General features: G+C 43.4%; 1 long non-coding RNA gene across 1 annotated transcript; it reads right to left on the reverse strand.

The window, feature by feature from the left end:
* Positions 1 to 1,950: 1,950 nt before the first annotated feature.
* Positions 1,951 to 25,015, reverse strand: LOC141049680 (uncharacterized). Its single transcript, XR_012220415.1, has 3 exons — positions 24,951 to 25,015; positions 21,094 to 21,159; positions 1,951 to 2,296 (listed from the first exon to the last, which is right to left on the reverse strand). It is a non-coding gene; the product is annotated as an uncharacterized lncRNA (long non-coding RNA).
* Between the last annotated feature and the right edge of the window lie 694 nt (positions 25,016 to 25,709).

Here is a 25,709-nt window from a genome sequence, read left to right on the forward strand (position 1 = left end):
CGCAGTTGAAAAGCTGGCAATTCAAATGTGGCTACAGTAAAATAACACTGACAGGGTAGAATAGAATAGATAGAATAGATATATACACATACTGTAGAATACATATATATGTCAGTGACACACACATATATACTGTATATGTATTTATATTACATAGATAGAAGAGCTGGTAATTCATCTGCCGGGTACTGTAAAATCACAGCAGGAGCCAACAGGATAGAAGAGATGGATTACATACAGTAAATACAAATACAATAGGTAGATATATAGATGTCAGTGACAAATACATTTAGTACAGTGTGTGTGCAGCTCACTGTACATGTATTTAATAAAAGATTATTTTGGGGGGGAAAAATGGCTTGGGCTCCCGCACAATTTTCGTAACCAGCAGAGGGAAAGCCGAAGGCTGGGGGCAGATGTTTACAGCCTGAGAAGAGGGTAATACCCATGGAGCAGACTATTTATATCAGCTCACAACTGTATACTTAGCCTTTACTGGCTATTAAAATGGGGGACCCTAAAAAAAAATTACATAGGGTCCCCCTATAATTAATAACCAGCAAAGGCTATGCAGACAGCTGTGTGCTGATATTAATAGCCAAGGAAGGGGTCATGGATACTGGCTCCCCCGGCTAAAAATATCAGTTCTCAGCTGCCCCAGAAAAGGCACATCTCTAAGATGCACCAATTCTGGCACTTAGCCTCGCTCTTCCCACTTGCCCTATAGCAGTGGCAAGTGGGGTAATAGTTGGGGGGGCTGATGTCACTTTTGTTTGGTGACATCAATCCCTGAGATTAGTAATGGAGAGGCCAGAGAAAATTGAGAGGAGCAGCATCCAGTCCAGGTGAAAAAAGTGTATCAAAGTTTATTCTGCCATTACAAAATACAACGTTTCGACCACAACGTGGTCTTTATCACATTGTGGTTGAAACGTTGTATTTTGTAATGGCAGAATAAACTTTGATACGCTTTTTTCACCTGGACTGGATGCTGCTCCTCTCTATTTTCTCTGGATTTTTCATGTCCAATTGGGTCTTTGGACTTTGAGCGTGCATCTCCTTAATCCTGGACGTGCTGTTGGCTGCTCTCTTCTATGGTTAGTAATGGAGAGGCGTCAATAAGACGCCCCCATTACTAACCCCATAGTCACATTGTAAGCCCTCAATCTCAATAAAAGTAAAAGAAAAAAACCCACAATATACCGTACCTGTCCGTCGTTCTGTCCCATGCCGTAATCCATGTCTGGGGGATAAACAGTTTTCAACCTGGACGGTGCCAAGAGAAAAAAGGTCCACATTTTTTGGTACCGAAACGTCACCGGATGGGGAATTAAACTGAACGTGGATTAACTCTATTATGGTGTGTGCTTCCATTTTTTGTAGATATACTGTATCAATCTATCTATCTATGTAATATAAATACATATATATATATACTGTATGTGTTTCACTGATATATATTATGCAATCCGATGTATGATTGCAATCGCAGCATGCTGCGATTTTTCTCCAGTACGATCGTGATCCGATCCGAGCTGGGAAAAAAAAATGCAGATGAAGACACAATCCTAGAATAACATTGGTCCGAATTCAATCCGATTTTTTTATCGGATTGCATTCTTCTGATTTCTTTGCAAGTGGGAATGAGCCCTTTAGCCCTTTCCACAGAGTAATGAGACAACCCTAAATGCAATCAATGTCATACATACATAGATCCCATACAATCTCCAGAGTGAGAATCGCTCTTTGCTACTAAATACAAGCATAATAGTACATACGTCTTAAATTTTCAAAAGTAATCCCTGAGTGATCAGGAGATATTGCCAAATGCAGCTGATCATCTTATGCCGACCAATAAAGTGAATGAGAAGAAGAAGAAAAATCAATGGGAACAAAACTCAACATTACAAAATGAAAGAGTCAGATAAGTTTATTGATAAATAGGAAACAAAGACACAATCAATTTGGGGTTTTTCATCATGCCCCCCAAGGAGCAGCTCTATCATCCAGGGTTTTACACACAGCATTATTTTTAATATTCATGTGTCTTTCCATGCTCAGGGGATCTAAGTGCCGTATTATTTGTTTATTCTTTACTCTGTTGTTTATTCTTTTCTCTTGTTGATATCTGTTAGGCCTGTTTCACGTTCCATTGTCGGCGGTCAGCTGAAATCCGCCAAAGGTAAAAAAAACAACGGATCCGCCTCCGTTTTGTGACATACGGATGTCAGCGCACTTACTTTTCAGGACGGATCCGCGGAAGATGCAAAGTGCCGAAATTTAAAGCGACCGCGGCCTGGAAAAGGAGAGAAAGAGAAGAGAGAAATAATGATGATATTGTGAATTGCTGACTATAGAAAACATGGACAGGACTAGTCTGAACAGATTGTCCATAGTTAGTGACAACGTTAATATATGGGCATCCCAAGTTAGGAGCTCCCTTCTATGATGTAAGTTTCCCCTAGTAATAAGTCATATGGAAAGAGTTTCTTTTATTTTGACAACCATGGTTACTTTGCCATAAATGCTGTATATGCGGCTGCTCTTCTGAATCTGCTCCTCTCCATTCTAGAGATATGGCCCCATTTTCCCTGTATATAAAAGTAGGGAGTTTTGTTCGCCAACTTGTCATGGTCCTCTAGAAGACTGGCACATAAAAGTGTTGGGGAACACGCCCTATTGGCTAAAAAAAAACTAGATTTACATACAAAGAAGAGGGGGCTATATCTCAGAAATGGAGAGAGGCAGGAAAAAGGGGAAAAAATAATAGATTCGAGAAAACAGTGGCATTTACAGCGAATATCAGCCATTTTTGGCAAGTGACCGCTCCTCGTTTACTACCGCTGTCAGTCAGTGATCAAAAAGTGAACCCATACATTCCCCATTGTGAGGAGGCTCCTGTTCTCTGCCCTATGAACAGACTTTATACGATCCTGCATCGTTTAGTCATTGGAGAAAACTATCGGACTATAACAGAGATATAAAGGAGACTTATGAGGAGCAGTTTTATGTCACGTGGATTGAAGGTTCCCAGATAAAACAAAGACTTTCATGAGAAGATATCCTCAATCCTTCATGAAATGAGGCAGTGTCTGTCAGCTCCCTCCTGATCAGGGAATCATTATTCTCCTGGTGATCGGCTTCCATCCTGCGCTCTCCTTTCTTGTCCTTTCTTGTGTGAAAAATGAAGATCATGTAAATCCGGGAAGTGTTCAATAAGTCTGTATCACTGCAATGCTTGTAGTTTATGATGGGAAAGGTAATATCGACTTAGTTATTTGTAGGAGGGTTTTTTTTTTACCATGGTGGATCAGTGGTTATTATCTTGCTACACCAAGACCGCCCTGTGTTTCTGGAGGTTTAATCTGGATGCTCTGATTTTCTACTGTACCCAAAAACATACTGAAAAATGGCAGTATTCTGTGTGAGATATTGGGTTTATAAACGCCATTGTGGGAACAATGTAGAGAAAGGTCCATAATGCAAAACAGGCAGCATAAAGACCCCACACCCATAAAGACCCCACACCGACCAATGCAAGTCAATGTGGTAGGTCAAATGATGATGGCTCACGGGTAAAAACAAAATCTTAGCATGCACTGCTTTTATCTGTATTTCAGATCAAGATGGGCAAGCCATTATACGTCAATAGGCGTGCAAAAAACGGATCCCATACGAGTCACTATCCGCATGTCATGCGCTTTTCACGGACCCACTGGACAGATCTCGTCCTACGTTCATCTGCCAGTGGCCATTGTATGCACAGAGGTGCTGGTGGTCATTGTGTGAGGAAAGCTGCACTAACAAGTGAAAATGGCCGACTGAAAACCCGTCAGTGAGCGCGTTCTGACTTTCTATCAGGAGGGTGTGTCACTCTTTATCTGTCTTTTTCTGAGCTCCTCTCAGATCACATGAAAATTTAATGTCCCCAGGAGCAAAGGCCTGTAAAAGCTAAACAGTGCAAAATTTCGTAAAATGATTACTGTATATACTCGAGTATAAGCCGACCCCCCTAATTTTGCCACAAAAAACTGGGAAAACTTATTGACTCGAGTATAAGCCTAGGGTGGAAAATGCAGCAGCTACTGGTAAATTTAAAAAAAAAAAATAGTAAAATTAATTGAGACATCAGTAGGATAAATGTTTTTGAATAGCCATATTGAATCAGGAGCCCCACATAATGCTCCATACACTTCATGATGGGCCCCATAAGATGCTCCATACAAAATACACCCCATATAATGCTGCACAAAGGTAAATAATGGCCCCATAAGATGCTCCCTAGAATAATATGCCCCATATTCTGCTCCATAAAGGTTATGGCCCCATAAGATGCTCCATAGATTATGCTCCATAGATTATGCCCCATATGCTGCCCCATCAGATGCTCCATAGAATATGCTGCCTCATAAGATGCTCCATAGATTATGCCCCCATATGCTGCCCCCATAAGATGCTCCATAGATTATGCCCCCATATGCTGCTCCCATATGCTGCTCCATGGATTATGCCCCCATATGCTGCCCCCATATGATGCTCCATATATTATGTCCCCATATGCTGCTCCATAGATTATGCCCCCATAAGATGCTCCATAGATTATGCCCCCAAAAAATGCTCCATACATTATGCCCCCATATGCTGCTCCATGGATTATGCCCCCATATGCTGCCCCCATAAGATGCTCCATATATTATGTCCCCATATGCTGCCCCATATGCTGCTCCATAGATTATGCCCCCATATGCTGCTCCATAGATTATGCCCCCATAAGATACTCCATAGATTATGCCCCCATAAAATGCTCCATACATTATGCCCCCATATGCTGCTCCATGGATTATGCCCCCATATGATGCTCCATATTTTATGCCCCATATGCTGCCCCCATATGCTGCTCCATATATCATGCCCCCATATCCTGCTCCATACATTATGCCCCCATCTGCTGCCACTGCTGCTGCAAATAAAAATAAAAAAATGACATACTTACATCTCTGTCGCTGGGTGCCAGGTGTCGGTGTCGCTGCTGCCTCTGGACCCGGCACCTGAGACATTCACCTGTCCTGCGTCCATCGCTGCTCGCCGGCCACCGCTGTCTGCCACATCATCTGTCAGTGACGTTCAGGCAGCAGAGGGCAGAGCGCGCACTAACCACGTCACCGCGCCCTCTGCTGTTTGAATGTCACTGACAACTGACAAGAGGACACATCAGACAGCAGCAAGTACGACGGACCGGGGACAGGTGAATATAGCCTATACTTACCCCGTCCTGGCTCGGTCTCTGCAGTCCCGTTCTCCCATGGTCTCCCTTCCTGCCTTCAGGGTTCACATGGTACTACTCATTAAACTCATAAATATGCGCATATTCATGAGTTTAATGAGCGGTACCATGTGACCACTGAAGGCAGGAAGGGAGACTGTGGAGAAGCGGGGGGGCCGCAGAGACCGATCCAGGACGGGATAAGTATGATCTGTGACACCCCCGCTCCCTCTCCCACACCGACCCCCAGGTATATGACTCGAATATAAGCCAAGAGGGGGACTTTCAGCCCAAAAATATGGGCTGAAAATCTCAGCTTATATTCGAGTATATACGGTATTAGCCCAAAATACATGAATTTAATCCAAACAAAAAAACTGTCCCAAAATCCCCTTAAGAATTGATTTTCTCGTCTCTGTTAGCAACATATTTATTATTACCTGATGTATAATTATAGAAACATTGAAGTCACATTAAGTAAAGTGATATGTGCTCATCAGTAAATAATAACTAAAGGAGGTAAAGGTGAAAAAGTCCAGGGGTTATGTATAAGTATAGCCAAAATGAAATGTTCAAACCAAGAAACACAGTATAAATGAATAAAACATGAAGAGATACCAGTAAAAGATTTCACTAAAAACTAACAGAGGATGTTAAATAAATACATTCCCCAGAGCATGAAGCCCCGACGCACGTTTTGCCGGTGGCTTTGATGAAGGATGGGGGAAAGGTGAGCATCATGGGTATTTAAACCCGAACGGACCAATCAAATGAGCTCAATTGATATTTGCAGCACCATGACATAACCCATACATGAGAAAGAGCTGATTTCACTTGCGTTAATGTGCAGCTTAAGCCCCCCTCCAAAAGAAAAAAAAAATTTGGCTTAATATTCTGGCAATTATATTACTAAGGCAATTAATTGACCATCTAAAAATGGCTAGATTTATCAGCCTGAACCACAATGGTAAATCGGGTGCATTTTAAGACTAATCTAAGGGCGTCATTTATTGACAATATCTAAAAGGCAAACTGTCTTTGTTGTCCATAGCAATCAATCAGAACTCATAAATCATTTTTTAATCGCTCTGGTGCTGCAATTGGTTGATATGGGCAACACAGAAAGTGCTAGACTATGTGCTTACGACATTAAACTCGTGCAAACACGAAGATTTAATAAAGCAGAAGACGCTTCAAGAAACGTTGACATTTTATATTTCTGAAGTGACTTTAGGTTGTGTGCACACGTTGAGTAAATGGATGCGGAAATTTGTGCACCATTTCTGCATCTCTTGGCAGGAAAAACGCACTTTTTTAATGCATTTTTGATGGATTTTTGACTGAGTTGAGTGACGTCAATGGTGAAAAACGTTGACAAAAACGCGCAGAGAACTGAAACGCTGCAGATTATTTTCTGCACCAAATCTGACAGTCAAACATACTCAATGTGTGCATGACACTGAAGGTTTCTCATTCACTTTGATGGCAAAAATGCACCAAATCTGCAATGTGTTCACAAGCCTTTACTGTGGTTTTCGTTTCAGTCGTTTTCTGATCATGTTTCCTTTTTCAGTTGATTCCTGATAATTTCCAACAGTTGCAGCTGCCGGTCAGTGGCGTAACTACAAACTTATGGGCCCTGGTGCAAACTTTCAAATGGGCCCCCCCAAGCCAAAATACATGCACATCTCCGCTCTGTACACCTTGTACACGCGCAGTTCTGCTCCCTACACACACGGCTCCTCTCCGTTCACCTCATACACATGCGGCTCCACTCTGTACATATCGTACATACAGATTGACAGAGGGGTTGCGAATTCTCTTTCTGGACTCCCTCTGGTGGTTACTGGAGGTAGTGGAGATGTTCTGATTGACAGAGGCTTGCCACCTGAAAATGAGGAAGACAATTGGAGATCTGGGGTTTCTGATTGGGATTTAAGACAGCTGACTCCCTCTATCCCTGCTGGTGATTTTCTTCCTGTGCCCTCTGAGGTCTGATGTCTCCTGCTCTTTCCCTGCAGTGTTCAGCTAAGTGGATCATTTGTTATTCTGTTTGAATTTGATCTGGTTTTGTTTATCTCTGCTTTGTGCGGGTCAGCCAGCTCCGGCTTGGGCTGTGCAGAATCACCGCTCATATGTTACTGCATATGTCAGTTTGTTTTGTCCCCTGTTATATTGGTCTCTTTGTGCTTTGCTTTCAGAACATACCAGAGTGCTGATATAGTGGGGGCGAAGTCGTGCGACTTCAGTGTTTTTTGTGCATCAGACGTGTTGGACTTTTTGCAGGGTTTTTTGCGTGATTGCAGACAGTGTCTTTCCTTTTCTCTCCTGTCTAGTCAGTGTGGGCCCCATCGTTTGCTCAGTCTATTTTTCTGCTTGAGTTTGTGTTTTCATCTTGTCTCACCGACAATATATGTTTGGGGGCTATCTATTCCTTTGGGGTCTGCTCTGGGGCAGTTTAGATTTCCCCTTTATTGCTTTAGGCTTAGTTAGCTCTCCGGCTGTGCCGAGGCATCTAGGATCATCGTAGGCATGCTGCACGGCTACTGCTAGTTGTGTGGACAGTATCAGGGGTCTGTATCCGCTTAGTTACCAACCTCTCTGGTTTTTTGTGGCTTAGCTTGGGCCTGCTATCCTCCTCGGTACCCATTCACAACAGGCTCCGCTTCGTTCACTTCGTACACACGGCTCCACTCCGTCCACCTCATACACACGCGGCTCCGCTCCGTACACTTTGTACACATGCGGCTTTTATCCGTACACCTCATACACACGCGGCTCCGCTCACCTTACACACACATGACTTTGCTCACCTCATACACACACGGCTCCGCTCACCTCGTACACACACGGCTCTGCTCACCTCGTACACACATGGCTCTGCTCACCTCATACACAGACCGCTGTGCTCAATACACTTCGTACATACGCAGCTTCTCTCCGCTCACCTCATACACACACAGCTCCACTCACCTCATACACACACGGCTCCACTCACCTCGTACACACATGGCTCCGCTCCATATACACACGGCTCCGCTCACCTCGTACACACACGGCTCAGCTTCGCACACACGTGGCTCTTCTTTGTACATACACGGCTCCGCTCCATACACACACGGCTCCGCTCCATACACACACTGCTCCGCTCCATACACCTTGTACACATACGGCTCTGCTACATCCACCCTGTAAACCCCACCTGACCCCACACATAAACTTACCCTCATCCAGCACGATGACAACCAGCACAGCTGAGTCCTGCATACACGGAGGCTCCTGATCATGTGACCCCTGACTCCTCCCCTCCTGTGACCTCATTATGGGTCCTGTGCGCACAGAGCAGCCATCGCGTCAGTCCAATTGCAGCCTGGCAGCCAATCAAAGCACAGAGCTGCACAGCCAATGAGCGGCTGCAGCTCTGCGATCCGGCCCCTAAGCACTCCGGGCCCCGTTGCAGCTGCGACCGCAGCAACTGCGGTGGTCACGACCCTGCTGCCGGTGTGTTTTTATACAGTTTTCCATAGCTTTTGTGACATCTTTTACTGTCATTTCCCATAATTTTATTTTTCTAACTTCATTGAATAATGAAGAAACCATTAGTGAAAATGCTCCATAATACGTCTGGGTATCTTTTGACTTTCATTATAAAGTACAGAGCGTCTTCCGAGTGAAAAACGCCAGAGGAATGGACACATCGCTTCTTTAAAGCACTTGGCATTATTAGAAACCTGATTCGTTTAAGCCATTCAAAAGCCTGAACATGTGAAAAGCAAGTCATAGTTACATAGGTTTTCCAAGCGGAATCTGCCTGATAAAGACGCTGTGTGCAGATACCCTTAAAGGGGTATTCCAGTAGGAAGAAGCTATCACTTACATATGGGATAGGAGATTGATGGGAATCTAACTGCCGTGACCCGGACTGATTACCAGAACGATGCATTTCTATCTCTAAAAATGGAGAGGCAGTGAGTATGCCAACCTGCTGCTCCAAACTATTCCTCCCCTTGGTGTCGGCCAGAGTATTGTACTTTGTTTTCTTTGACTGTGCCATACAGAATAAATGGAGCAGCGGTATGCACATTCCCGCTCCATTCCCACAGGGGTAAAAGACCACTATTCTGATGATCAATGGGGGTCCCAGCAGTCAGAATCCCATGAATATAGGAGTTATCATTCCCTATTGGACTGCCGCAGAAAGCAGAGTTCAATGCTCCTGCAGTCCCATAGAAAAAGAATTGATCAGTTGTTAAGCAAGCGCACTGTCACTCCATTCTAAAAGAGACAAAAGTGCCCTATTCTGGTAAAGAAGTGGATCTAAAAGTTATCACCTGTCTTGTAGATAAGTGATAATCTCAACCTAAATCGAAAAGTTAAACAGTATTGATTAATATGTCTACAAAAAGGTGACATCCGTAGCATAAATTGGCATGCTGCTAACCAAATCTGCAGTGCTGGTCAATTTACACAGCTAATGTAATACGCAGAACTTTTTTTTCACTTAGAAATCCTCAGTGTACCTGTTAATTTATATATACAGTATATATACTATATACTGTTTATGTGTAATTCATTAATCTTCAATTAAAAGAAATATTAAAAATGCTTTACGGAAAAATGCTTAAAAGGGATTAACCCCTTATGGGGCTCAATGATAAGTGATAAGAATATCTATATATAAAACTAAGTATATGTATGTATGTGTGTATGTGTGTGTATCAATCCACGCCAACTCCACATAGCCCTGCCCACTCTGTATAGCAACACTCACTCCACATGCAAAGCCCTGTATAATATCTAATCTATATATATAAAATTGAATGTATGTGTGTATCACCAACCAATCACGAAGCATCTTTCATTTCACCAGAGCTGTTTAAAAGAAGCTGAGCTGTGATTGGTTGCTATAAGCAACAGTTTTCTCACTCCACAACACCTCAGCAGACACTGACTGGGTGGGAGAAATCTTTCATCCCCGGAACATAAGCTCCCAGCCATTGTCTGCCCCCCAGAAAGGAGCAGAGAGCACATGACAGCAATGAATCCCCCTCATCCTGTGCCCATATACTCATCACACATCCTCCATCTCATAGGCACATCTTCCCTCTTAAAGGGATCTCCGGTATGGAAGTTAGGGCAAATCCCTCAGCACTCTGATTCTGACTTCTATTAAAGGGACCACCGATACAGAAGTGAGGGCAAATCCACTCTACGCTTTGGTTCTGACCCCAGGCCTCTCTTAAAGGTATCCCAGGTATGGAAGTCAGGGCAATTACTCTCAAATGCTCTGGTACTGACCCCAGGCTCTCTTAAAAGGATCTCCTGTATGGAAGTTGGTCCGGTGGCTTTGTCTGACGGGATGATGTGGGTTTTTAGGGGTAGTAGTCCGGTGGCTCTGGCTGATGGGATGATGTGGGATATTAGGGGTAGTAGTCCGGTGGCTCTGGCTGATAGGAGGATGTGGAATATTAGGGGTAATAGTCTGGTGGCTCTGGCTGACAGGATGATGTGGGATATTAGTGGTAGTAATCCGGTGCCTCTGGCTGATGGGATGATGTGGGATATTAGGGGTAGTAGTCTGGTGCCTCTGGCTGATGGTGTGGTAGGGGCCGGGCTGGGGGGTGGACCGCTGCTTACCGGACAAGGCACAGACGAGACGGAGACAGAATCCAGGTGTAACAGTTCCAGGTTTATTTCGTCATCCTCCTGACGACCACTGACACGCACCGCAGCCATCTGTACAAATCTCCATTTCTAGGCCCGGGTACCTTTTCACCTGTCTTTTAGTCGTGTTGGCGTCCCTCACGGATCTTTCACTGGGGCTGTCCTAGACCTATCTACCGCCAGTGCTTCACCTGCCCGAGGTCGCCGTCCAGTCGGTACTCCCGGGGCCTCACTTGTCCTGCGGTACGTCACCTCGCCTGTCCTGCGGTACGTCATGTCAGGGCCACCCCCCTGACTGTCCTCTCCGGTTAGTCCCCTGGTCGAGCTTTCTCTGTTCCCCGTCTTCTGTCTTCCTGTGCTAAGCTCCTCCCGGGACTGAACTCTCTGGAACCCCAACCACTCCTACTTATCCCCTCTCTCACCGGGAATTCCCCTCTTGGGTTCCTATCCCCCCCCCCCAAAACTACTCTCCCCTGCCATCTTGTGGTCATTTCTCGGTACTGCACTCTCCTATCTCCCTTTCCTAGCTGTCACCCTTCTAACCTGTCAATCTCCGTCTCTAGTGCACAAACCGTCCCCTCCTACTGCCAGTCACGTCTGTCCGTCAAGTCACCTTCCCCACAATGGGATGATGTGGGATATTAGGGGTAGTAGTCCAGTGACTCTGGCTGACGGGATGATGTGAAATATCAGGGGTAGTAGTCTGGTGACTCTGGCTGACGCGATGATATGGGTTTTTAGGGGTAGTAGTCCGGTGGCTCTGGCTGACGGGATGATGTGGGATATTAGGGGTAGTAGTCCGGTGGCTCCGGCTGATGGGATGATGTGGGATATTAGGGGTAGTAGTCTGGTGGCTCTGGCTGACGCGATGATATGGGTTTTTAGGGGTAGTAGTCCGGTGGCTCTGGCTGATGGGATGATGTGTGATATTAGGGGTAGTAGTCCGGTGGCTCCGGCTGATGGGATGATGTGTGATATTAGGGGTAGTAGTCCGGTGGCTCTGGCTGACGGGATGATGTGGGATATTAGGGGTAGTAGTCTGGTGACTCTGGCTGACGCGATGATATGGGTTTTTAGGGGTAGTAGTCCGGTGGCTCTGGCTGATGGGATGATGTGAGATATTAGTGGTAGTAGTCTGGTGGCTCTGGCTGATGGGATGATGTGGGATATTAGGGGTAGTAGTCTGGTGACTCTGGCTGACGCGATGATATGGGTTTTTAGGGGTAGTAGTCCAGTGGCTCTGGCTGATGGGATGATGTGTGATATTAGGGGTAGTAGTCCGGTGGCTCTGACTGACAGGATGATGTGAGATATTAGTGGTAGTAGTCCAGTGGCTCTGGCTGATGGGATGATGTGTGATATTAGGGGTAGTAGTCCGGTGGCTCTGGCTGATGGGATGATGTGTGATATTAGGGGTAGTAGTCCGGTGGCTCTGAATGACAGGATGATGTGGGATATTAGGGGTAGTAGTCCGGTGGTTCTGGATGACAGGATGATGTGGGATATTAGGGGTAGTAGTCCAGTGGCTCTGAGGGGATGATGTGGGATATTATAGTGAGTGTGACTATGTGGAGTGGGCGGGGCTCTACACTCAGCTTTATATATATAGACATAATCTTTATAATTTGTTATAACTAACCACAGTTAGTTATTATGCCCGGGCAATGCTGGGCTCTTCGGCTAGTGTAGAATAAACATGATACAGCGCTGATTTTGTTTAAATTCTGTTATAATCCAGTAAATAATGTTCCAGATAAACCTTGTATTTATCATCATATATACGAGTTGGATGAAATAAAAAGGACAGTATCACTGATACATCTGTCAGTGATCCTGAAGGTGCATTCATCCTGCGGATTGTCCCATACAAACGTGTATTCGCTTGCTGGTATTATGAGTCAGCAGGGTGTTGTAACTCAGCTTCCTCCTAAAACACATGGAAGCCAAGCCGTCATACTGACTCACCGCCTTGTTCTGAACCAGTTCAGTGGACCAGCTCATCTTAGCCTTACCGGAAGGGTTCCTCAAAACACATCTTTAATCTCTTCACCACCTTGCGATTTTTGCACATTCGTTTTTCACTCCCCTTCGTCCCAGAGCCATAACTTTTGTATTTTTCCTTCTATATAGGCATATGAAAGTTTGTTTATTTATGGGACAAGTTGTACTTTTGATTGACTTTATTGATTTTACCATATAGCATACTAGAAAACGGGGAAAAAAATTCCAAGTGCTGTGAAATTGAAAAAAAGTGCAATTCCACAATTGTTTTTGGTACTGACTGACAGCTGGCCTTAATGGTGAGCTGCTGTCAGTCAGCGCCAGGGCGTGGTTCCATCTGTCACTGTCTATACACTGAGTGTTGACTGAAATTGTTCCAGCACCACCCCTATGACTAGAAGCCAAACTCCACGTTCCAAATTTGGCAACTTTTCAAAATGTTTTATGACAGTTTTCTGACGAAAACACTTTTATTAATCACCCCTTTTGTGTAGAATGATGTCAAGGTGTAAGGAAGGATTAAAGGGATTATCTCACTAAGTAAACAACTTTCCATATGTCTTCTAAAGGGCCTGTCACACTATGCGATATCGCTAGCAATATCGCTATACAGTAACTTGTGACGTTATAGCGATATTGCTAGCGATATCGCTGTGTGTGATACTTACCTCCGACCGCTTCCCCGCTGGTTATCGCTGATCGCGCGAGAACGTCCTGGACTGTTTCTCGTCGTCAGCTTCCTGCGGCGCTTCCTGCTGTGACGACGAGCGACGCGTGGAGCCGGGCGGGAGGACGTCAGGATCGCCTAGTGTGACAGGTAAGTAGCGACCCCCGTCCCCAGCGATGTCGCTGGTGAGATCTGCCTGTGTGGCAGCTCACTAGCGACCACTTAGCGATGCACCAGCGATCCTGACCGCGTCATATCGCTGGTCGGGATCGCTGGTGAATCGCTAAGTGTGACAGTACCTTAAGCCATAAGGGCAGCTTCCTCTCACACATCCTGTTCTGTACAAATCACTTTTCAGCAGCTTTATTATCACTACAGGCAGAATTAGAATCAAAGGTAACACCTCTACAGTTGTGGCCAAAAGTATTGACACCCCTGCAATTCTGTCCGATAATACTCAGTTTCTTCCTGAAAATGATTGCAAACACAAATTCTTTGGTATTATTATCTTCATTTAATTTGTCTTAAATGAAAAAACACAAAAAGAATTGTCCTAAAGCCAAATTGGATATAATTCCACACCAAACATAAAAAAGAGGGTGGACAAAAGTATTGGCACTGTGCGAAAAATTATGTGATGCTTCTCTAATTTGTGTAATTAACAGCACCTGTAACTTACCTGTGGCACCTAACAGGTGTTGGCAATAACTAAATCACACTTGCAGCCAGTTGACATGGATTAAAGTTGACTCAACCTCTGTCCTGTGTCCTTGTGTGTACCACATTGAGCATGGAGAAAAGAAAGAAGACCAAAGAACTGTCTGAGGACTTGAGAAACCAAATTGTGAGGAAGCATGAGCAATCTCAAGGCTACAAGTCCATCTCCAAAGACCTGAATGTTCCTGTGTCTACCGTGCGCAGTGTCATCAAGAAGTTTAAAGCCCATGGCACTGTGGCTAACCTCCCTAGATGTGGACGGAAAAGGAAAATTGACAAGAGATTTCAACGCAAGATTGTGCGGATGTTGGATAAAGAACCTCCACTAACATCCAAACAAGTTCAAGCTGCCCTGCAGTCCGAGGGTACAACAGTGTCAACCCGTACTATCCGTTGGCATCTGAATGAAAATGGACTGTATGGTAGGAGACCCAGGAAGACTCCACTTCTTACCCCGAGACATAAAAAAGCCAGGCTGGAGTTTGCCAAAACTTACCTGAAAATGCCTAAAACATTTTGGAAGAATGTTCTTTGGTCAGATGAGACAAAAGTAGAGCTTTTAGGGCAAAAGCATCAACATAGAGTTTACAGGAGAAAAAAGAGGCATTCAAAGAAAAGTACACGGTCCCTACAGTCAAACATGGCGGAGGTTCCCTGATGTTTTGGGGTTGCTTTGCTGCCTCTGGCACTGGACTGCTTGACCGTGTGCATGGCATTATGAAGTCAGAAGACTACCAACAAATTTTGCAGCATAATTTAGGGCCCAGTGTGAGAAAGCTGGGTCTACCTCAGAGGTCATGGGTCTTCCAGCAGGACAATAACCCAAAACACACTTCAAAAAGCACTAGAAAATGGTTTGAGAGAAAGCACTGGAGACTTCTAAGGTGGCCAGCAATGAGTCCAGGCCTGAATCCCATAGAACACCTGTGGAGAGATCTAAAAATGGCACTTTGGAGAATATCAGGGACCTGGAGTAGTTTGCCAAAGAAGAATGGTCTAAAATTCCAGCAGAGCATTGTAAGAAACTCATTGATGGTTACCGGAAGCGGTTGGTCGCAGTTATTTTGGCTAAAGGTTGTGCAACCAAGTATTAGGCTGAGGGTGCCAATACTTTTGTCCGGCCCATTTTTGGAGTTTTGTGTGAAATGATCAATGTTTTGCTTTTTGCTTCATTCTCTTTTGAGTTTTTTCATTTATGACAAATTAAATGAAGATAATAATACCAAAGAATTTGTGTTTGCAATCATTTTCAGGAAGAAACTGAATATTATCTGACAGAATTTCAGGGGTGTCAATACTTTTGGCCATGACTGTACGTCCTTCTAAAGAACCTAACAATAACTGTAAGATACAATATTGTTACGCTCCAGGAAGACATCTAGGCCTCTCTTGAAACCTTCGACTGAGTTCGCCATCACCACCTCCTCAGGCAGGGAATTCCAGATTCTCACTGCCCTAACAGTAAAGAATCCTCTTCTATGGTGGTGGAAAAACCTTTTCTCCTCCAGATGCAGAGAATGCACCCTTGTAACCGTCACCTTCCTTGGTATAAATAGATCCTCGGAGAGATATTTGTATTGTCCCCTTATATACTTATACATGGTTATTAGATCGCCCTTCAGTTGTCTTTTTTCTAGACTAAATAATCCTAATTTTGCTAATCTCTCTGGGTATTGTAGTTCCCCCATCCCCTTTATTAATTTTGTTGCCCTCCTTTGTACCCGCTCTAGTTCCATTATATCCTTCCTGAGCACCGGTGCCCAAAACTGTACACAGTACTCAATGTGTGGTCTAACCAGGGATTTATACAGAGGCAGTATAATGCTCTCATCATGTGTATCCAGACCTCTTTTAATGCACCCCATGATCCTGTATGCCTTGGCAGCCGCTGCTTGGCACTGGCTGCTCCAGGTAAGTTTATCATTAACTAGGAGCCCCAAGTCCTTCTCAATGTCAGATTTACCCAGTGGTTTCCCATTCAGTGTGTAATGGTGATATTGATTCTTTCTTCCCATGTGTATAACCTTACATTTATCATTGTTAAACTGCATCTGCCACCTTTCGGCCCAAGTTCCCAACTTATCCAGATCCATCTTTAGCAGAATACTATCTTCTCTTGTATTGACTGCTTTACATAGTTTTGTATCATCTGCAAATATCCATATTTTACTGTGCAAACCTTCTACCTTCTACATCAAACTTGTGAAAGAGGGTCCATAGTCCATCTTGCCCATAGAAACTCAACTGAGGGGTCAGACACACGAAAAAGGTGTAAGACATCCAGCAGTAGACCCCAACATTCCTCTCTCCTAGATGTGAGCTGAGCTGCCACACCAGGAAGCTGTAATATATGGCAATACCAGAGGGGCATCTTTCAGTAGTGCTGACCTGAATGCCTCCTTTACTTATTGAGAATTCTTTACTAGGCTTGCTTGTATGACGTCATATTATTCCGAAGCGCTTTCCAGACATTGTCATCGATGTTTCCAATGGGGCTCACAATCTAAACTCCTTATTGGGTGTATGGGAAAACTGGAAAACCCAAAGGAAACCCACACAATCACGAGGAGAACATACAAATTCCATTTAGATGTGGTCCTTGGTCAAATATGAACCTAGGACCACCAGTGCTGTAATGCCACAATGCTAACCACTGAGCCACCGTGCTATCACATTATTTCTCATCTTTAGATCTGCTGTGTAATTATTATTGTCACTTTATCTAATTGCACGAATTATTTATGCGTCTCCCACATTTTTTATTTTCCTTTAATTGTTCTATCCTTATTTTTAACTTATAAATCAGGTACTCATCATAGTCTATGGGGCAGTTAACTTGTCTTTTTTTTTTGCAGACTAAGCATCTGAAATAAATAAAAAAACAAGAAAAAAAATTATCTTACAAATCAATCTTACCTAATCAATTCTATATTTTTTTATATTCTATATTTTCCCTCTTTAATCATTTTTTGACCACGTAGTTGCATTAATGTATGTCTCATCCCACGATGAGATTTTGGTGAGTTTTTGAAGTTGCCTATTTTCGCGGCATTGAAAACGCAGCGCCTTACAGTTCCACCAAAGTGGATGGGATTCATGGAAATCTCCTGCCGGCTGCGCTTCTTTTCTACTCAGCATAAACTGACCTAAAGTTTCAAATCCGCAACTTTTGAATTTTTTTGTGCAGATATTTATGTGTACATTTTCCCTATAGACTTGCATTTTGCGTTAAATGGGGTAAAATCCGCAGGTAAAAAAGGTGGAAACATATCAAGACCGCATGTAATCCACACATGACTGTATCAATAGAGTTTTCTCAAAGCCAAATACCAGGAAAAATCAAAGCAAAGTAGCTTTATTTAAAACGGGACATACCAACGAGAGACAAAAAATGCAGAGTCAAAAAAGCAATAAAAACACATATAAAAAATGCAATGAAAAAACGCAAGTAACCTAGTTTATCTAATAGGTGCAGAAAATCTGCAACATTAAAATCTCACCAAACACTCATTGTGGGAACGTAGGCTGTGATTTTATCCTTATTTCAATTTTATTGTTTTTCTGTGACTAAAACACATTTATTGACTTTCATTATATGCACTCTGCTTTTTTGACATTTTTCAGTTTACACTTTCTTTTTAAAAAATTTTTTATTTAAATTATCATGAAAAAAAAAGTCAACTGCTTCCAACAGGATATACCTTTTATGACAGATCATTCGATAAAGTATGTACAGTAGTTGTGAAGAAAAAGGGCACAATCCTTGAGAGAACCTAAGAAAACCTTTGTGATGTGATCATCTTTAGGGATTAAGGAAGAGCAAACGTGCTCAGATGCTAACCGAGTGTCTTCGGCGTGCTCAAAAAATATGCACGCATCGCGGCTGTTCCTCACAACACGTAATCCCTGCGTGTGTTGTGGCTCTTGAACAGCCGCAAAACATGCAGCACGGGGACTCGAACATATTTTTCCAGCACGCTGAAGTCACTCGGTTAGTACCCGGGCATGCTTAGCTAACCCCTTATTCAAGCATGTTCGCTCATCACTAGTAAGGATGAGCAGATCCGTGGAAGTTCGAGTTTAGTCCAAAGTTCTTTTCAGGTACCTGAACTGTACTCGAACTAGAAGCGAGAGGCCATTAGTGAATCTTTTTTCCTGTGCCTCTTTAGTTTTGAGTTTTGACTTTATGTTTGATAATATAGAAAGAACACCGTGAGCACAACTCAAGATGGTGCTAAGGTTAGGTTCCCAAACCGTTAAAGCAACAAATATGAACCTAGTAATCGGGCTGTAGAATTAATACCATCAGATTGGGGAATCTGCAACCAATTTATCCTATTTTTGTATGACCATTTTGACTATTGTATGTATATACTTCTGTTTTCCTTTGTTATTTTTTCTGTTTTATCTGACGTTTTGTTTTGTAATTATATTTACCCTTGTAGTAACTGAAGAAGGTCACATTGACCGAAACGTCTTTTTTCGTGTGCTACAATAAACCGCCTTACAAATACCTTTAAGTTGAGTGCTAGGTTCATATTTGTTGTTTATGTTTGATAATGACCTTGGTATTTGACTTGTCCTTGCTTTTGTGCTTGGGAAGATTTGATTTGTGATGCCATTTTCTGAGACCCATATCAGATGTTGTGACACCATATTTATTTTTTTCTATTTTTATTTTATTTTTATACTGTTGTTTTAAATTTTCTGCACTTTTAAAACCTTTTTTGATGAGTTGCATCATCAAGTCACAGAACTCAATAAATCTGTAAAGTCTAAGCAAAAAGGACAAAATTACTGTCGCACCACTTAATAAGAATTTGTCTGGTAGAAACAGGGAACTCAGGGAGATTGTTCCAAACATCTTGGAGGACTAACCTCAGATCTTCTGTGGACGTCACTTATCCAAATCCTTCTGTCTCTTCACGTAATTCCAAAGAAAAGGGGGAGACAGGGCGCTTCCAATGCGTAGGTTTGTATGGAAAATAGATGAGTGCACAGCAAGTGTTAGGCTCACCTGATAGGGTTGTGAGAGTCACAACACCTATAATCGCATAAAACAGCTGCAGCAGTCTGCACGAGGTCCAAGGACTTGGTACAAAGAGAAGGCTGGTAGTGCAATAAGAGACTGCGCTGCTGTGGTAGAATTCAAGATATCTTTATTGCCAACGCGTTTCCTGAGCCAGTCCCAGCTCACTTCATCAGGGCATCCTTCCTCTTGATGTTTGATTTGTCCGAAGGCAGAGACAGTGGCGTCAGCGTTGGCTGGGCACCTGGCTCACGTGTCATAACAATCACGAGAGCCCCGGGAATGCAAGTGCCAATACCGCTGGAACGGCGCCGGCACCGGAGGTGAGTATAAGTGTTTTTATGTTATTGGCGCCAAACATTTAGATCAAGAAGGGGTTTTCCCAGTAGTGGTCAACCCCTTTAATATACCATGCCAGCCTTTCCAGTAAATGAATGGGATGAGTTCACTCTCTGTTCCAGATTTTAGAGAGGAACCTAAGCAAGGAAAGCCCCAAATCCATGACCTACAGTATATATGCTCTTCCTGTGATTGCGTGAGTTTCTTTCAGGTTCTCCGATTTCCTCTCACTCTCCAATGATACGGTAGTTTCAAAAGGTGGTGCTGCTAGTTACTACACTAACCATTCAGGGAACCCATAAATTTGCATTTTCCTTTTTGTCAATTTTAAATTATAAAAGATTTAAAAAAATACGGTATATATTTGTTTGCCTAAGATACAAAGCTAATGTGTTATCATAAACTTTAGCCGTTTTAGAGATCATTTCATCTTCAACTTTCTTAAAGGGAACCTGTCAGTAGGATTCTGCTGAGTAACCTATAGACACTGTCAGATTGGAGATATACTGATTACAATGATACCTGGGTTGATGAAATCCGTCTTGTGGTTGTTGTTTAATCTTTATTTCCAGTTTTCAGTTAATGAGATTCTCGAGCTCCGGGTGGGGCAGCCTATGGGCCGGGCTCTGGACAGGGCTTTATGTGGTGCTCTGCTTACATATTCATCTGTATGGCTTATGACAGGTCACTGATCCCTCAATGACCTGCCCTTTATTTTACATACTGTATATCTTATTGTTTTTAAAAAAAATACATTCATCAGATCGCCAGTAGATGCTACTGGCACCATTTTGGTGGAGACAATTCTTTTTTCCTCTAGCAAAATGGTGTTGGTGCCTGCATAGTAGCATCTATTGCGTTAGAAATCATTTTGTGAAAGAATTTTTTTTTTTCTGAAGAAATTTAAATAGCTTAATAAAATAATTAAATGGATATTATAAATCCGATCGTGCTACAGCGCAGGCACCAGCACCTGCATGATGAGTGCAATCTTTTTTTTTTTTCAAAACAATATGATATACAGTATGGAAAATAGTGGGCAGGTCACTGAGGGATCAGTGACCTGTCATAAGCCATACACATGAATAGCTAATCAGAGCAACACATGAAGACCCCCACAGGCCGCCCCGGAGCACCAGAATCTCATTAACTGAAAGCTGCAAATAAAGATTAAACAACAACCACAAGACAGATTTCACCAGGTATCACTTTAATCAATATAACAGCGCCAACCTGACAGTGTCTGTAGGTTACTGAGCACAATCCTGCAGACAGGTCCCCTTTACCTTCTCACAATAACAGTTATTTTGACCATAGGTGTCCAAACTTTTACATGTCACTGTAAATAAGGCTGTGCTTAGATGTATGTTTTTCATTGTGTTTCGGGTGCATAAAAGCAGAAAGTAAATGTACCTTTGCAGGACTCGAATGTCATGAATTTGCATCCATTTCTAGCTTTTGTCTGGATGACCTTTTTCTCTGTAAAAAATAAAACAATGACATTTATTGAAATAGACTATGGAAATTTATCGTTAGGGTCAGCCATCCGTTACGTCATGCATTTCAAGGATCCGATTTTCAGCGCTGAACAATAGGGCTTTGTCTTGACGTCGCTAGTAAAACTGGATCCATTCAAAACAGAGCAAAATGGAAAGCAGAGTTTGCTTTTTTTTTACCAAAAAAAATCTACTTGATCTGTTTGGTGTGATTTTGTATTTTTTTTTACAACTTCTTTTTCTTTTCTTTTTTTTTTACTGGATCCATGTGAACATAGGAGGTCATGGATGATTGTTCTACTGTCAGCAATGTAGGCAGGGAAGCACGTGGAGATTGGAAACCAAAACCTTTTCTGAAGATCACGTCTACTTTGTACGTTTTTTTATCTATTTATTATTTTCTAATATGTTTATTTTACGCCATTCTTTGTAACTATAAAAACCTAGACTGACTCTACATATGAAACGATAGCAGGTAATGGGACGCTATGGATGTTATATATGTTTGTCCATCACGTTCAGAACCTATAGCTTTTTTTTTTCCTGCGTCATGTGTAATAGGCGCTCGTGAAGCTTTACCCAAATGCTGAGTACACAGATAATGGAACAGGTTATTTATAGCACCAGGAGAATGTTCTGAGAAAGCTGTCCCCTCCCTGTCTTCCTGTACAAGTCCACATTTTCTCATTGTTTCCAGACAGCTGACTTGATGGATTAACCCTATTATTCCTGGTCCTGAGCGGTTACAACTCACGGAATGCGGCACAAATTGTGAAAAGCTGTCGGCGGAATATCTGTGACATTTCGTTCAGGAATAGTATCAGAGCGCCTAAACAAATACTCTACAAATAAACAATAGATAGTGACTGTTTCACACTTCCGTTTTTTTGGGTCAGTTAAAAACCGCCAAAATGGCGGAAAGCGGATCTATTGCTAACTGATGTGAACGGATGCCACCGGACCGCTTTTTTTTTTATGGATCCGCCGAATGAAGAATTTTAAAGGAGCCGCTGCCCAGGAAGGGGAGAGAGAGAGAGAGAAAAAAAATTTTTTCGTCCGCCAGAAAGGATTTCAGGGTTAAATTTCCGGCTGACTTCCTTTCTCTGGGCATGCGCACAGTAAAATGTGGATCCTGCAGCAAAAAAAACATTGCAGGGTCCGTCCAGGCATGTCGTCGGAAGCAAAAAATTTGGCGGATCCGCAAAAAAACGGATCCAACGGATGGCCATCCATCAAGATCCGCCGGTAATGCAACTCAATGGGGAAAAAACGGATCCGCCCAAAAAAATGGCGGATCCGTTTTTTTTAAAAAACCAGCGGATTTTGACTGATGGTCAAAAAACGGAAGTGTGAAACAGGCCTAAATTTGTCCATAAAAAAACGCATCTCACGGGTAATGAATTATTAGCGAAATGACCAATTCTTCGAATCACATATTTTTTAAGAATTTTTAAAAATTGTTTTAATTCTCCACATTTATTTTTATTTATTTTAGTCACTTATATTGTGCCATTAATTCCACAGCGGTTTACAGACATCATCATGACTGTCCCCATTGGGGCTCACAATCTAGCTTCCCTATCAGTATGTCTTTGGACTGTGGGAGGAAACCCACACAAACATGAAGAGAACATACAAACTCCTTGCACGTGTTGTCCTTGGTGGGATTTGAACACAGGGCTTCAGTGCTAACCACTGAGCCACCGTGCTGAGCATTCTTTTTTATATTTAAAAATATCTCAACTCTCCATTTTTATACATACCTAAAATCCAACATTTTTGTGAGGCCATCGAATCTCATAATAGTCTGACACGTTCTGTTCTCTTTTTAACATTCATCATCACTACATCGAGAATCACGATGGCCAGATAACCCCTATAAATTCATAAAACAGAATCCAGCATTCAAATTAGGAGATGGTCACAGCTCACCTTCTCCTCTTTCCTGCACAAAGACCTCTGCACAGGTCCACTACACGTTTCCATAGAAGTCAATGAGTCATCTCTAGACTACGTCTCCATGTGGCTGCTGTGAGGTATATCTCCAAATTCTGGTAACAGAAGCTCAGTCACAATAGCTAGTCCCCCCGTAATCATATACAGAGAATGGAATACAAGTAATTAATCAGAAAATGCTATGGTAAATTTTCTGTGTCTATAAACTACATTGTAAAGGAGAAAAGGAAAACATTGATGCCTTTGAATGTTGTCAAATCATGGAGGATGCCATGATTTTCTGCAAAACTGATTCAACTTGTATCAATAGGGTCTCACTAGTTACAAACACCCATTTTCATATCCTGTATTAGGGAAGTACTAGTTAGAAAGAAGAGCTGCTTCTTACAGCCTGGAGGACCTGGAGGACAAGCAGCCCACTGATTTACATGGGAACAGTGTAATGTTTCATTTCACCTTTGATAGCAATGCAGAGAAACTGAACACTTACTGCCAGGTTTCCCAACAGATTCCAGCTGTTTGATTCGTCTTCAAGCAGCAGGAAACTCTGTGATCAGCCTATTATTCAGGGTCTCTTCTAATTAGTAGAGATTATCCAAAGGAGACAAATCAATTCATTATGAAAAGGGTTGTCCACTATTTAGAAACTGATGGCTGATCTTTAGGGAACGTCATCAATATCAGATCTGTGAGGGTTTGATACACAACCCCCCCACCACCGATCAGCTGTTTGACATCACGTGCGGGGGCGGCAATGGTCTCTGCTCTCTCATTCACTCCTAACAATGCACACTGACAGTTCACTCTCTTCACTTCTCATCAGAGTCGGTGAGAGAGCGCACTGTCACTGTGCACTGAGAAGAACAGTGCACAGTGACAAGATCCTACTAAGTATTTGTCGAAATTGACAACCAACGCATGATCAGTACCACAGGGACTAGCCAAGCCCCTGAAACAAATGTCACTGATGACAGGTTTCAGGATTTCCTTAGTATTGCTCAGGTGATAATTTCATCACCCGCTCAAGCATTAATTCCATCACCTGTGCAATACTAAGGAAATCCTGAAAACATGACCTGTTGGTGGGTCTTGAGGACTGGAGTTGAGAAACACTGTGTTAGAGTAATGAGGCAATGATAGGGAATCTTTAATTTAAGTATGTTATAAGAGAGATTAGATTATGACATTCAATAGAGACTTAAGATTGAATACATTTTAATCTCGCACCACCCTTTTAAAACAATCTACTGCAGCAGGACACAAATTGTTAAGGCTACTTTCACACATCAGTTTTTGTGCATCAGGCGCGATGCGGCGAAAAGTGTAAAAACCGGATCCGGCGCTTGTTGCCACCGGATCCGGTTTTTTCCCCATAGAGTTTCATTATCGCCGCATCGCGCCTGATGCCTATGCGGCGTATCCGGTTTTTGCCAGATCCGGCAAAAACAGCCGGTCCGGCGTCTGGAAAAAACGTTCTCTGCAACGTTTTTTCTCAGCGCCGGACCGGCTTTTTCCACAGCGCATGCCCAGACTCTGTGAATGTTAACCCCACAAGTGCCCGGTGAGAGAGAGAGAGATCTCTCTCTGTCACCCAGACACTTGTGAGAGATCTCTCTCGCCGGGCACTTGTGGGGTTAACACTCACAGTGTCTGGGTGAGAGAGAGAGATCTCTCTGTGGGGTTAACCCCACAAGTGCCCGGCAAGAGAGAGAGATTCTCTCGCCCGGACACTGAGTGTTAACCCCACATGTCTCTCTCTCTCTCCAACCCCCTCTCCTATCCCCTCCCCTCCCCTCTCCTCTCCTACCCTCCCCTCACCTCCCTTTCAGCAGCTGTCTCTCTCAGCGGCTGTCTCTGTCCACCTCCTGCTGCGGCTCCTTTAAATCACGTCCGAGCCGTATCAGACGCCGCGCACACATCCGGTGTCACGGCTGCAGGCCGGATCCGGCGGCCCGGCTTTTTGCCGCACGCCGCCGGACCCCACACACCGGATGTGTGAAAGTAGCCTAAGCCCCACTTCTCTGCTAAACAATGTTCCTCTGTCAGTCTTTTGTTAAAAATGGAAGCGATTAACTCCTGTGTTCTCTGCGGAATTTCAGACTGGCTATTTCAGTAACCTGCAGAACCTCCTGCAGAGATAATCCCCTTTACTTTCATCATTATTTCTAGGTTTCATCTGTAAGGGTACCGTTAGGGTACTGTCACACTTAGCGATGTACCAGCGATCCCGACCAGCGATATGACGCGGTCAGGATCGCTGGTACATCGCTAAGTGGTCGCTAGTGAGCTGCCACACAGGCAGATCTCACCAGCGACATCGCTGGGGACGGGGATCGCTACTTACCTGTCACACCAGACGATCCTGCGTCCTCCCGCCCGGCTCCACGCGTCGCTTGTCCTCACAGCAGGAAGCGCCGCAGGAAGCAGACGACGAGAAACAGTCCTGAACGTTCTCGCGCGATCAGCGATAACCAGCGGGGGAGCCGGTCGGAGGTAAGTATCACACACAGCGATATCGCTAGCAATATCGCTATAACGTCACTAGTTATAGCGATATTGCTAGCGATATCTCTTAGT

Source organism: Dendrobates tinctorius, unplaced genomic scaffold (assembly GCF_039654945.1).
Source record: "Dendrobates tinctorius isolate UK_male_01 unplaced genomic scaffold, ASM3965494v1 ptg000147l, whole genome shotgun sequence".
NCBI classification, from domain to species: Eukaryota; Metazoa; Chordata; class Amphibia; order Anura; family Dendrobatidae; genus Dendrobates; species Dendrobates tinctorius.